Genomic DNA, 11,273 nt, shown 5'->3' with positions numbered 1-11,273 from the left:
TACATTTCACACCTATCGTTCATTCATAATCGTTTTTCACCATAGTGAAAAGCGCTGCGACCCATAAGAAGGTAACTACACTTTGATTGTAATTGCACATGATACGGAAAAACTTTCAAAAGAGGTTCAATTCTAAAACACTCTTCCAGCTACACACCCTACATAGTGCACGGTGCTGCCTGTTCAGGCAAATATTTCAACCCCCTTATCAAGTGGGGTAAGCGGCAAGCGCCATAAAAAGATACAATACTTGAAGCTGCCTCAGCTTTCGAGCATTGGCAGATCAATTAGATGAAGTGACTACTGCTGGGATAGTGTAACACCCTTGTTTTCCCTCATCCTGACCCCAAAGAATACTTTACTTAAAAATAAATTACTAAACCCCTCTCCCCCCCAAAAAAAAAACTTTGCGGTTGTCTCTCTTCAATATATCAATACAGTAAAAGAAACATTCTGGCTGCTATAGGGTGTACCTATTTCAGTATTGGTTGTAATTCAACCAGACTTCGCCTGTGCAATACTTGGGTTGGTATTTTATGCAAATTCTAATCATCTGCACTGTGCAACATGAAATCAATTGGCAAAAGAGAAACGTTTCTATTTACATATTTCAAACTAAATTATTTCAAGGTCAAAGATTTTATTTATAATCCATTAATCAATCCACCTGAATATGTGTTTGATCAGTCAGCACTGGGTCTTTCAATAGTGCCACAGACTTCTGGGGCTATGCTGCACATGTGTAAAGCATGAACAGATGCTATCTCTGCCCTGGGCTTTCATATTAAGCCAATTTACTAGCTTTAAACATGCAAGTGGATGGAAGTATCAGCAACTGTGCCACACATTTGGCATTGCTTGTTTGATTCCTTCCACAGTTAGTAAGTGCCTTCTCAACCTCAGTCAAAATGGAACAGGATGAGGAGAGGATGTGGTCCGTCGGCTAGACTACAGACTTTGGTGCTGGAAACCATATTGCCAATATCGGCAACACTCCTCAGTTCTCATACAGCAACATACATAAATAAACCCCAAGACACCTTGTTAGTGGAGAAAATTGCTGCAGGTTTATTTGCATAACAAATATGCCAACATGGTGGGTTGTCTAACGAGCGATCCAAGGTCAGGCCAGTCCCTATGCCACCTGCTGAGCCAAATTACACGGTGGCCGTCGCAAATCGGTGGTTACCAATTTTGGGAGGGGCCACCCCTCCCATCATTGGACCGCCAGCCCACGGCCTTACTCACGCCCCCCCAAAAGGTGGGCGGAGCGTTCCAGGCAGCCCCGGTTGCTCAGACCCACAACCGCCCGTAGGACTAACGGGGCGCCGTCGTTCTTCCAGGGGACAACGCTAAGACATCCCTGGGTATCCTTGGCTTAGCACCCTTGTTGTGCTGCTGCATATAGTACCCTTCTGTACCTTGCAGAGTCTGGATCACCCTGAAACTCCTCCACAGCTCTGGGGGTGGCCACCGTCACAACCAGGGCCCCCCACCAAGGTAGGCATCTCCCTCTGATTACTGGGCCTCTCCCAGGTCCAGCCAAAACAAGTCCAAGCCCATACAGGACAGGAGGCCAGCATGTCCCTTCTGGACAGGTGCCCCCATCCTTTCTAAACTCCCTGTGGAATTTAGACTGATAAAACCAAAACCCCTCTGTTCAGGGATGGATGCATAACTTACACCAAGGGGAATTCAATTCTGGCAGCAGGACCCGCCTACCCAGGAAAGTGAAATCATTGCCTCCCAGCTGTCAGACCCCAGTGGTGAGAGGAGAGACACCACCCCCTGCCCGGGCTGCTGCTTCTACAGAAGCTGTTCCAGCGCCTGCACAATTACACCACCCCTCCCAGGGTGGCTTACGGCCGGTTGTCCCCTTAAATGCCTTGGGATTCCATCGCCCCACCTCTTAGCATGTCCTGCTGAGTCTGCAACTCGGAGGGGGACCCAGTATCCATGGTCCCCGCCTTGCCCAGCCCTTCATGTATATGCACCCCGGATGACCTAAAACCAATAGTTTAGTGTTGGTTCCATGTTAACATTGCCTGGCTGAAAAGCAATACATTTGACAAGCCACTCCTGACAAGAAGTGTCAATGCGGGTGGAAGTAAGAGTTAACAAGCCCGCCTTACTTCCTCTTTCACCCAGTTATCTGTGTATAGCACTTGTCGGAGTATGTCCATCGCATTCAGTCAGTCACTACCCTAGGTGACTCCTTGCCCTCCCTAACTTCTGCTAGTATACCAGGGAGCATACAGGACAGTGTGAACCAGAGGGGAACCATAAGTATAAATACCTGCCCTTTTTTGTATACTGGGAATGCCAAGTGTTCTTTAATACTTTGTAGCCCCATTTGTACTTAACCCAGAGGTTGCCCCAATATTTCAGTCCCTAGCACACTCGTTGAATGACAACTTCCACAACCTGCATGGCTGCCCACCAAGGCTATAGGGCGGGAGAATTTGCATAGGTTATTGTTACTAATCTCAATGGTACCCGTTTCATCGACCTCAGAGGGATGAAATGCTAAGTGGACCTACCAGGATCTGAACCTGTGACCAGAGGTCAAACCCAAGCCCCTTTCAGTTCTGCCGCTCCACATGCCTGTGAACTTGTAACCCAGGACAGACTTCAGGCCCCGTAACCCATATTTGGACATGCCTGCGGTAGAAACACACATCTAAAAGGCCTGCCGACCGGCTAACCACTGGTTAACCTTAACCATGACTGCAAAATGTGCTCTCGTAGTTGTACGTATTAGTGCTCCATCCCCTCCATATCAGTACTATCAAGGCAACCCACACCCTCTTGGGAATGGCACCCTTAGCCCCAGCTGACAGAAAGTGCCTATTTGTGTGTAGCCCATAACCTTACGTTTATCACTGACTGTATACTAGGATTATGTTGCAACTCAGCTAGCTCTGCTGCTGAGTGTGCATTGCACCATCACTGGTCTGTCTTTGCCTATTCAGTTTCAGGCTGCAATGTTTGATGACATTGCCAGCCCCAATCCCGGGCAAAATAAAACGGAAGCTTTACTGCTACCCCTGTGACCCGCTGCCGGTGCTAATGATGGTCCAAATCGCACCGGTAAACTAGCTGCTGTACTAAAGCAATAGAGGGCCATTGCAGCACTAATTAAAGTCCATGGCTAACCTACTCCCAGTATGGAAGAGACAATAAAGGCTGGAAATTAAAAGCCCTTTGAGATGATCGTTAGATAGACCCAACAGGGAGTGATCCTGTGAAATAAGGTAGGGACCACCACACCCTGATGTGACTCAGGCCAGATTTATTTTGCCATGACCCCTACTAGACCCTTAGAGATCACCATCAGCTACCTGCAGTAGCCAGGTGGCAGGCACCCAGCGGGACCTGCAAGTTTTCTTTACTCACCATTATGTGTTGAAGGCTAATTAGTTTGAGTTCTCCTCTTGACAGCATTCCTTCTAACCACCAGTGTTGAGTAACCACTCAAGACTGTTTCTTGTCCAAGTCATCCCCTTAGCCTGGCACTGTTAGACCAAATGAAGCTTTAGATGCTCCCTCTACAAAGGTATATAAAGAATTGCGCCATTTGGGACACTATTACTTCATCACTACGTACGTTCAAGGCATGACAATACTGCCAAAAGTACTCCCACCTTAGTACCTGTTTAACCACTCAAATACTGAAGGAGGGAAAAAGAGATTACCAGTGCACCTTGCCTTGGGCCTAAAATTAACTGACAAAGTAAGGACCCTCATGTGTGAAGCTGCTAGGTTGGGTGTGGGCAAAATTTCACCGAATGTCATTTTGGGTCCGTAATTGACTGTCCTAACCGTCCGGAGTACGGTAAAGGAGGCGCATAGGCACATGTGGGTAGTATAATGGTACCTAAACAGTCTGGTATGCCATGGCACTCGGCTATGCTCCACTAATTTTATCCGGTATCCCCAGTGCTAAGATGGAAAATCAGCAGTGCAGGTACTCTGGCCCAGAGTACCTGCTTGTATCTAAGAAGAACGTAGGTCAAGCCACCCGCCAGTCCAGTGATTCTGGCCTGTGCGATGGGCCTCTCTTAGCGTGGGTTCACATAAGGCTGCAATCTTTCCCTAGCTTAGTGCGCCACACAGAACTGGCTCATATGTCAAGCTTCCCTCTAATTAAACAACCTGTAACCTTTGGACGCATTGCCAGTCCTAATATTGCCTTTGTCAAAGGAAGATAGTTGCCTAGGCAAATAAGCAACAGATATGGCTTCCTAGAGGGAAATTGAAAATTACTACAGTACCATGAGACTCTGCAAGATCTAAACTGCAATTGCTAGAGGTTAATCTGTCTCCCCCTTACAACTTTGTCGCAGAGTAGCTCCAGTGCGCGCCTGCTGCATGTGGGCCACTGCTGACACCCTTGACGCCCCAATCAATTGCACTGTTTTACTAATATTTTCCATGCAACACTCCGCTCTTGGAAGTGCCTTTTTGCAACTTTTAATTTCCAGTGTACAACTTAATTGCGCATTTCCTTGTAGTATTTTTGTCATATTGGACCTTTTTCTTTATATACTAACCCCTCAATTCTACTGGTTTCTTATCTTGGAAGGATGAAATCCTGAGTTGGCACTGCCGGGGGTGCAGAGAACATAACATACGTGTTTGTCAAGTGCACTTACGCCCAGGGTGGTCATAGCACTGAATAGCAGCTGTTTATTGTTACCCATCTCCAAGGTACTGATTTTTCATATTGCTGTATTCCCTTTCTACGTTTACCACAAACCATCAGAAACACCGTGGACTGGTCGCCCTGGGACCTGCTCCAGACATCTGCCTTCTTGTTAGCTGCAGGTCTTGGAAGCTGGTCTACAATGTTTTAGTACATCTAGTACTATCATGTTAGACATTTTCGTATACGTACCACCCCGCTAAACTGTGCATGTTTCTTACTTTCACGAGTTGGCACAACTGGGGTTGCACGGAACATAATCCCACATATTTGTAAAGCGCATGTCCACCCCCATCTAGGCACTGGATAACAGGTGCTTATTGTCGCCCAACTCAATGGTACTGATTTTTTTTTGGTGTGGGGGGGGGGGGGGGGGATCAGCCCGCATATTCTACCTAGAAAAGTGTCTCAAATCGATTGTACCATTCTTTTTCCAATCTCAGAAGAATGAAAATCAGATCGGGATCTGAAACCTGTGACCATGAGGTAAAAACAAGATTCCTGCAGTGTTTGCCTTGCCACAAGACGCTGTTCATCTGTGAGATAACCACAAACCAACAGCCTGCGAAACTTGCAGCATATAATTGCCTCCTAACTGTGCACTCAGCCTTTTTCCCCTTGGAGCCTATAACTATTATTCATAGGTGGGTAAGTCAGTGTATATGAAATGTTACATCAGGCAGGGGTGGGTTCACCTGTTCTCTATGCAGGTGGGCGGTATAGTTAAAGAGTACTTGCTCTGGGTCAGCACCAAACTCTGAATCTAATATGTAATGCAATGGGGCACGCAGTTCTTTTGACTGTTAATCGCTCCCTGTAATCGCTACTAGCATCAAGAGGTCTCTGTCTGCATGTTACCTGCCCAGGTCAAACAGGATTACTTTAGAAGCCATCCTAGAGTCCTCAGATGATCATGCAACTGCATTAGATGTCATTTTCACATCATCAAGCTCTTGAAGTCATCAGCAAAGCTGAAAAGCGCAGCCTGATGATTTGAGGATGACTTGAAAATGAGTATCTGATGACTTTAGTAGGTGTCATTATTCGTGATGATTTAGGGATGACTTGAAAAAGACTCTCAGACAACTTTACAAGCTGACATTGTTCCTGATGACTTTGGGCTGATTTGAAAATAAGTATTGGATTACTTCAAAGGTACTATTGTGTTTTCAATAAGATGTTTTTGCTTCTGGTGATTTTAACAGTTATTGCTTGTCTATTTAAAGAGCACGTCCACCACTTGGTTTCAGGTTTCCAGAAAAATTTAAACTGTTGGATGATTGCAGATAACGCAAAATGACATACAAGTTTTCTATTATACACAACTGAGCATACAATGTGCTTTAGCAAACTATGTACAAGTTAGAGATTATTTTTTTAAAACATTTATTTTTGTCACTTTCTTTTTGTACAAACCAGGTAAAATAAGCATCCACTGTAAAAAGATCAATGCCTAGCATTAACCAAGATGAACATTAGCCATTGTATGCATGGTCACTGAAGTTAAGGGACAATTAAGTATGAAAATATGCGGCAGAATAAACTAAATAACGTAACAAAAATAAATGCTACACATCATGCAATCACTGGAGGCACATTATGCAGCCGAATCTTTTAGTCATCTGAAATTTGATGATTTCCACCGCAAAACAATACACCAAATGAGGGAAACAAGCATCCATCAAACAAATACACAAATTATGAAATATTTCATTGCAATCACAAACAAATGCAAAAACAAACCCAACATTTATCTTGTAATGGGAAGGTTTAAGTTTTCTAAAATCAATTGAGACCACCCATTGGCCATACTGTATTGTATTTGATGTACTTGCTCTGCTCCCAAATATAAATTTGAGGATACCAAATGAATTTTTAGCCTCCAATTTCATATTGCTGCACATTTATAAATACATTTTATGAATGTTCAGTTGTACATTTTGCTTCTATATTGATATACACTTTATTATTTGGCCAACATTACTATGTTTTATGAGCAGTCTAGGACCCCTGCGTAGGTGTCATGGACACCTTGGTGTCCTTGGAGCACAGGTTAAGAATGCTTTTCAAGATGATTTCTAATCAAATGCCCTATAAAAAGAGACATGCATGTAGGAGGACTTTCTAGCATGATTTGCCTTAATCTATTTGAAATCGATTTGACATTTCACTTACAAATGATTCATTTTCTGCCTCAATGTAAAAACATTCACAGTTTATCATTGATATCCTGATAGCTGTGATGTTATTTACTACAACCAGATGAACTGGTTCCCTGATGTCATAGGATTCACACTTAAGTGGAACCATGAGTGCAAGCATAACAGACATGTCTGCCTGCTTACACTGAATGAATCTAGTCACCCTGCCATAGGCAAACACTCCAGATTCTGTTACATATTTTATTACACTTTGGTCTCACCTCTGAATACGAGTGTAATTTGAGCTGTAAACAAGAATATTACTTTGTTCTAAAAATATTTTGTTGTAGGCTACTACATCAGAGCTTAAAATATTAGTAATCTAAGTTACTGCTATACATTCATTCTCTGTTAAGCTGTAAGGGTATGTAGAACCAACACTGTAAATGCAATTTTCAATTTTTAAGTATCGTCTGTTTCTCTTATATGAACACATCATACTCTGGTAAAATTGTGCCTCAACACTATCAGGAGGCAAATGATTTTCCATTAACACAGGTATTACTTGTATCATATTTACTGCATCTAGAATTTGTGTTTCTATACCTACTGTACCATGCACATGTTGTAAAAGGAAACCATTAAGATCTTCAAAAACAAAACAATTAGCAGTAAACAGAGGCCCTGCTGCTCTTACACTGTCTACTAAGTGGACCAATTGATGAACATTAACTGTCAAAAATCGTTTTTCATATAAATCCTTAAACAGTTGCACAAACAAAAGTAAACACTGTTCTGCTATATTTAAATCTTCCTTACTAATGTCATCATTTAATAGCTTATGAATTGCTTTCATAAGTACACAAAAGTACAAATAGCGTGATCTATCTAAAACATGTTTTAACACCGGCATTCTATAAAATAAAAGAAAGTTTTGAAACTCTGAGGCCTTTCAATATGGTAGTTCATCAACAGACCTTGGAACTCTACTAACATCCAGTGTGGGTTTTATCTGTTTCAAATAGCCATTAACTACTTTGACTTTTTCATAAAAAGGAGTATGAATGATGCTTATATTTTTTAGTGAACAGGATGGTAATCATCAATTTCATAGTGCCACAACATACACCATACATGTAATCAATCACAAATCCTCTGCTTACACAAAAATGTTTCAAAAACAAGAACCACATGGGACCTTGGATCCCTCTTACACTGTAATCAGAAAGTCCACTCTCGATATTTGCTATTGCACTGTTTACACCTGATTTAGTACTATCGAGTGTCCTTGGTGGGCCTTTTGGGTTTTCAGCATTGTAAGGAAATACTCTTCAGTGCCCTTTTCCTGACACAGTGATTTGACCCTCTTGTAGACAATGCCAGCACCCAAACTTCCCATTAAACTGGGTGTTTGAAACAAGACAACGAGCTGGTAAATCACATGTGATTGTCAGAAGGGTAGCGTGGCAAGTAAAACTACAATTGTTGTGATCTTTAAATGACACTCCACTTTCCAGCTGTGTAAGTTCAATATATAATGACTTTAAGAAAGACCACATTATTGGCTTTTTTGCGGAAACCCAAATACCATATAGTAATATATGTTCACGCAGTTTTCTTTGAGATGCAGGCAGCTCGTTTACCATTAAGTACACTGGCCACATTGATATTTTAGAACTTTTAAATACAGGAACACCATCTGTGTTCATTGCAAATGAAAGGCTGTTAGGGATTTTCAGGAATCCACTCTTGAATAAATCCAAATACATTTCCCCATCATATACTTTTCATTGTTTGTTTCTCATTCTCCATATAGTGATCAAATCGATGTTTCCTCACCTTTTCTGTAAAATGTTGTTGCCTAAACATAGTCTAACTGTTCAATTAGGCTGTGCTGAACGAAATAAGACACTGAGTCACTTTGAATCAAATCTTTCATACAGTGTTGGTTAGGACAGGTCTGAGTGTTTTTATCAACATGTGTGTAGCAAGTGGCACAATAGTAAGTAATATTTGGGGCCTTAACACTTTTTTTTTATATATTTGTGAAGGTGATACATAGTTTTGAACATTCTATTATCACGTGGCAAGAGCAAATAGATGAGATTCAGCATATAGCCAGCTGCCTCATCACTTAAGCGAAAACAAATAATAAAGCAACAAAGCAATAGTATGACCACCCCTAAGCATTTGTTGGAGCCCTCAAAAATAGGTGATGATTCATCTGTGGTATTAGTTTGATCAGAACAAATTTGAATTTCTTCGTACTCATTTTGAATGGTATATCCAACTTGATCCAAAAGTTGTTCCAAATCAGAATCAGAGTCATTAATTAAATCATCTTTAAGCAGAGCATCCATTTCACCTTTTAAGCTGCTACAAAGCGTATCCCAAACGGCGTCAATTGGATCTTCATCTGTGTCACCTACTGGTGGGGTATAATCTGGTATTGCTGTATAGTTGTCTGAATGCAATGTACACTGCTCTGCAGAAGGTGATATATGTAGAGCTATAACAAAAGAAAGTATGTCATTGTACATTTAGTAAGCAAAATATGTTGTAATTAGATTGTAAATGTATTATATGTCAGTAACCAATTACATTTTTCTGTGGCAGAAACTCAATGTGGGTTGATTAGGACCTTCATTTTTGCAAGTGATGTGCTTTCAAACTATATACTTTCATACATCGAATTGTTAATGCAAGCAGTATAAAAAGGAGTTTATAATTTCATACTGTACCTTTGGGGATGATGTCATCTGCTGTGCTTGAAGTCTGCAAGGATCCTTCTTTTACTTTCTTCGGTGCTGCATATTGTATAAAGTTGTCATCTGCTTCTTCAATGAAATGGTCTGTCTACTCTCATGCAGAAAAAGGACCGATTAATTCAATTCTGCACTTGGTCACGTTTAGAACAGGTCTTTTTGTTACTTCTAAAAGTCCCCCAGTTGTTGAGCAATTCTTGTACCTACATCATTCATTATTTTGAGTCTTGTGTGCATTCACCATATATGCATGGCAATTAGGATGGAACATGAGAATGAACAAATACTGTTTCGGTACAATAATCTTGAGTTGGTTGAGTGTGGTGGTATTGATTTGGCTTCATGCAAATCAGAGAAGCTGGTTTGGTGACTTATTATGTTAATAATTTATTCTCAAAAGTGGACATTATAACTTTGTGATCACTCCAAACTGAGAAACAGACGCACGTACACGCTGCCGGTTACCGAGCCGGTAAGATGGAAAGGAGTACTTCATAAGTTGTCTAAACAACTGACCTTTTACAGACTGATGATTGAATGTCAACAGTGAAAGTTCTAGGATATATTGTGGAGCCCTGAAGAAGTCCCTGAGCGGGAAAAAACGCGTCTGCTATGGTCATTGAATTTTAACAAGAAATTAAATAAAGAACTACTTTGAACAAAAAGAAACTACTGAGGATTGGGAGTTTTTCAATGTGCACACAGAGACTGTTTTGATTACCTTGATACATTGATCAGTGCTGAACCTACTGTGTTTGTGTCAGATTAGGAAATGTTTATTTCCTGGTATTTGAGTATATAAGGGTGTACTCCATGGTTCTTTGCACCGTTTTATTGCTCACATATTGTATTGTCAGGTGTGGAGTGTTATAAGCCCCAACCCTCTGTCTGTTGATTTTAACTTTGTGATCACGTTAAACTTGCTGCACCATTTAATTCCACAACGCAATGCTGTGTCTCCGCAAAACATGAATTAGATGATGATTACAGTAATATATTAAGTACATAGCTAATAATGTAATTACTTACATGTTCCTTCTATTAATGGCCTGCCTAGCTAAACTATCACAAGAAAGAAAACAGCAGTGTAAAACAAAACTCATGCAGTGCAGATTATACTCTTTGCAAGGAAGCCTGTTTCACACTCTTGCCTCAAAAAAGAAATAAGAGACATCTGTAGCACTGTTAACTGCATCTTAGTTGAAAGTGACTGGTGTAGAAAGCAGACTTTAATAAAAATTGTCATTATAGAAGAGAGTGTCTCCTGAGGTTACTGACCGTTGAGTAAATCTGTTTTGTAGATTGAAGTGTCCTCTGAACAGATTTGGTGTAATATTTTATAATGTGCGCTTACCAGTAATAACCATTTTTTGTATCGCCCACGTTCCTTTCCTTTTCCAAGTTGTCCTCCTTTATTCACTGGCATTATTGTTTCTGCTTCCAATAGTCTTTAAATATGGAAACTGAGCTGTGGTTCTTTCTCGCACAGACAGTACTTTGACTCCCTCACTTGGTATTATTTCATGATGTCAAACATCTCAGTTCAGTATTTTCCTGGCTAATGGAAGGCCGCTAAAAGGTATTTACACCCGACAAACATACAATGCTCTTGTAAAGTGGTATATCATATACCCTGGCCTTGTACTTGCAACGTAATCTGTG

General features: G+C 41.2%; 1 pseudogene; it reads right to left on the bottom strand.

Moving 5' to 3' along the window:
- Nucleotides 1-6,844: 6,844 nt before the first annotated feature.
- LOC146785140 (uncharacterized) lies at nt 6,845-11,037 on the bottom strand (annotated as a pseudogene).
- Nucleotides 11,038-11,273: the final 236 nt, after the last annotated feature.

The sequence above is a fragment of the Triturus cristatus genome, chromosome 11 (genome assembly GCF_964204655.1).
Source record: "Triturus cristatus chromosome 11, aTriCri1.1, whole genome shotgun sequence".
Classification (NCBI taxonomy): domain Eukaryota; kingdom Metazoa; phylum Chordata; class Amphibia; order Caudata; family Salamandridae; genus Triturus; species Triturus cristatus.
The sequence above is the reverse complement of the archived record's forward strand: the minus strand, read 5'-3'. Positions and strand labels throughout refer to the sequence as shown.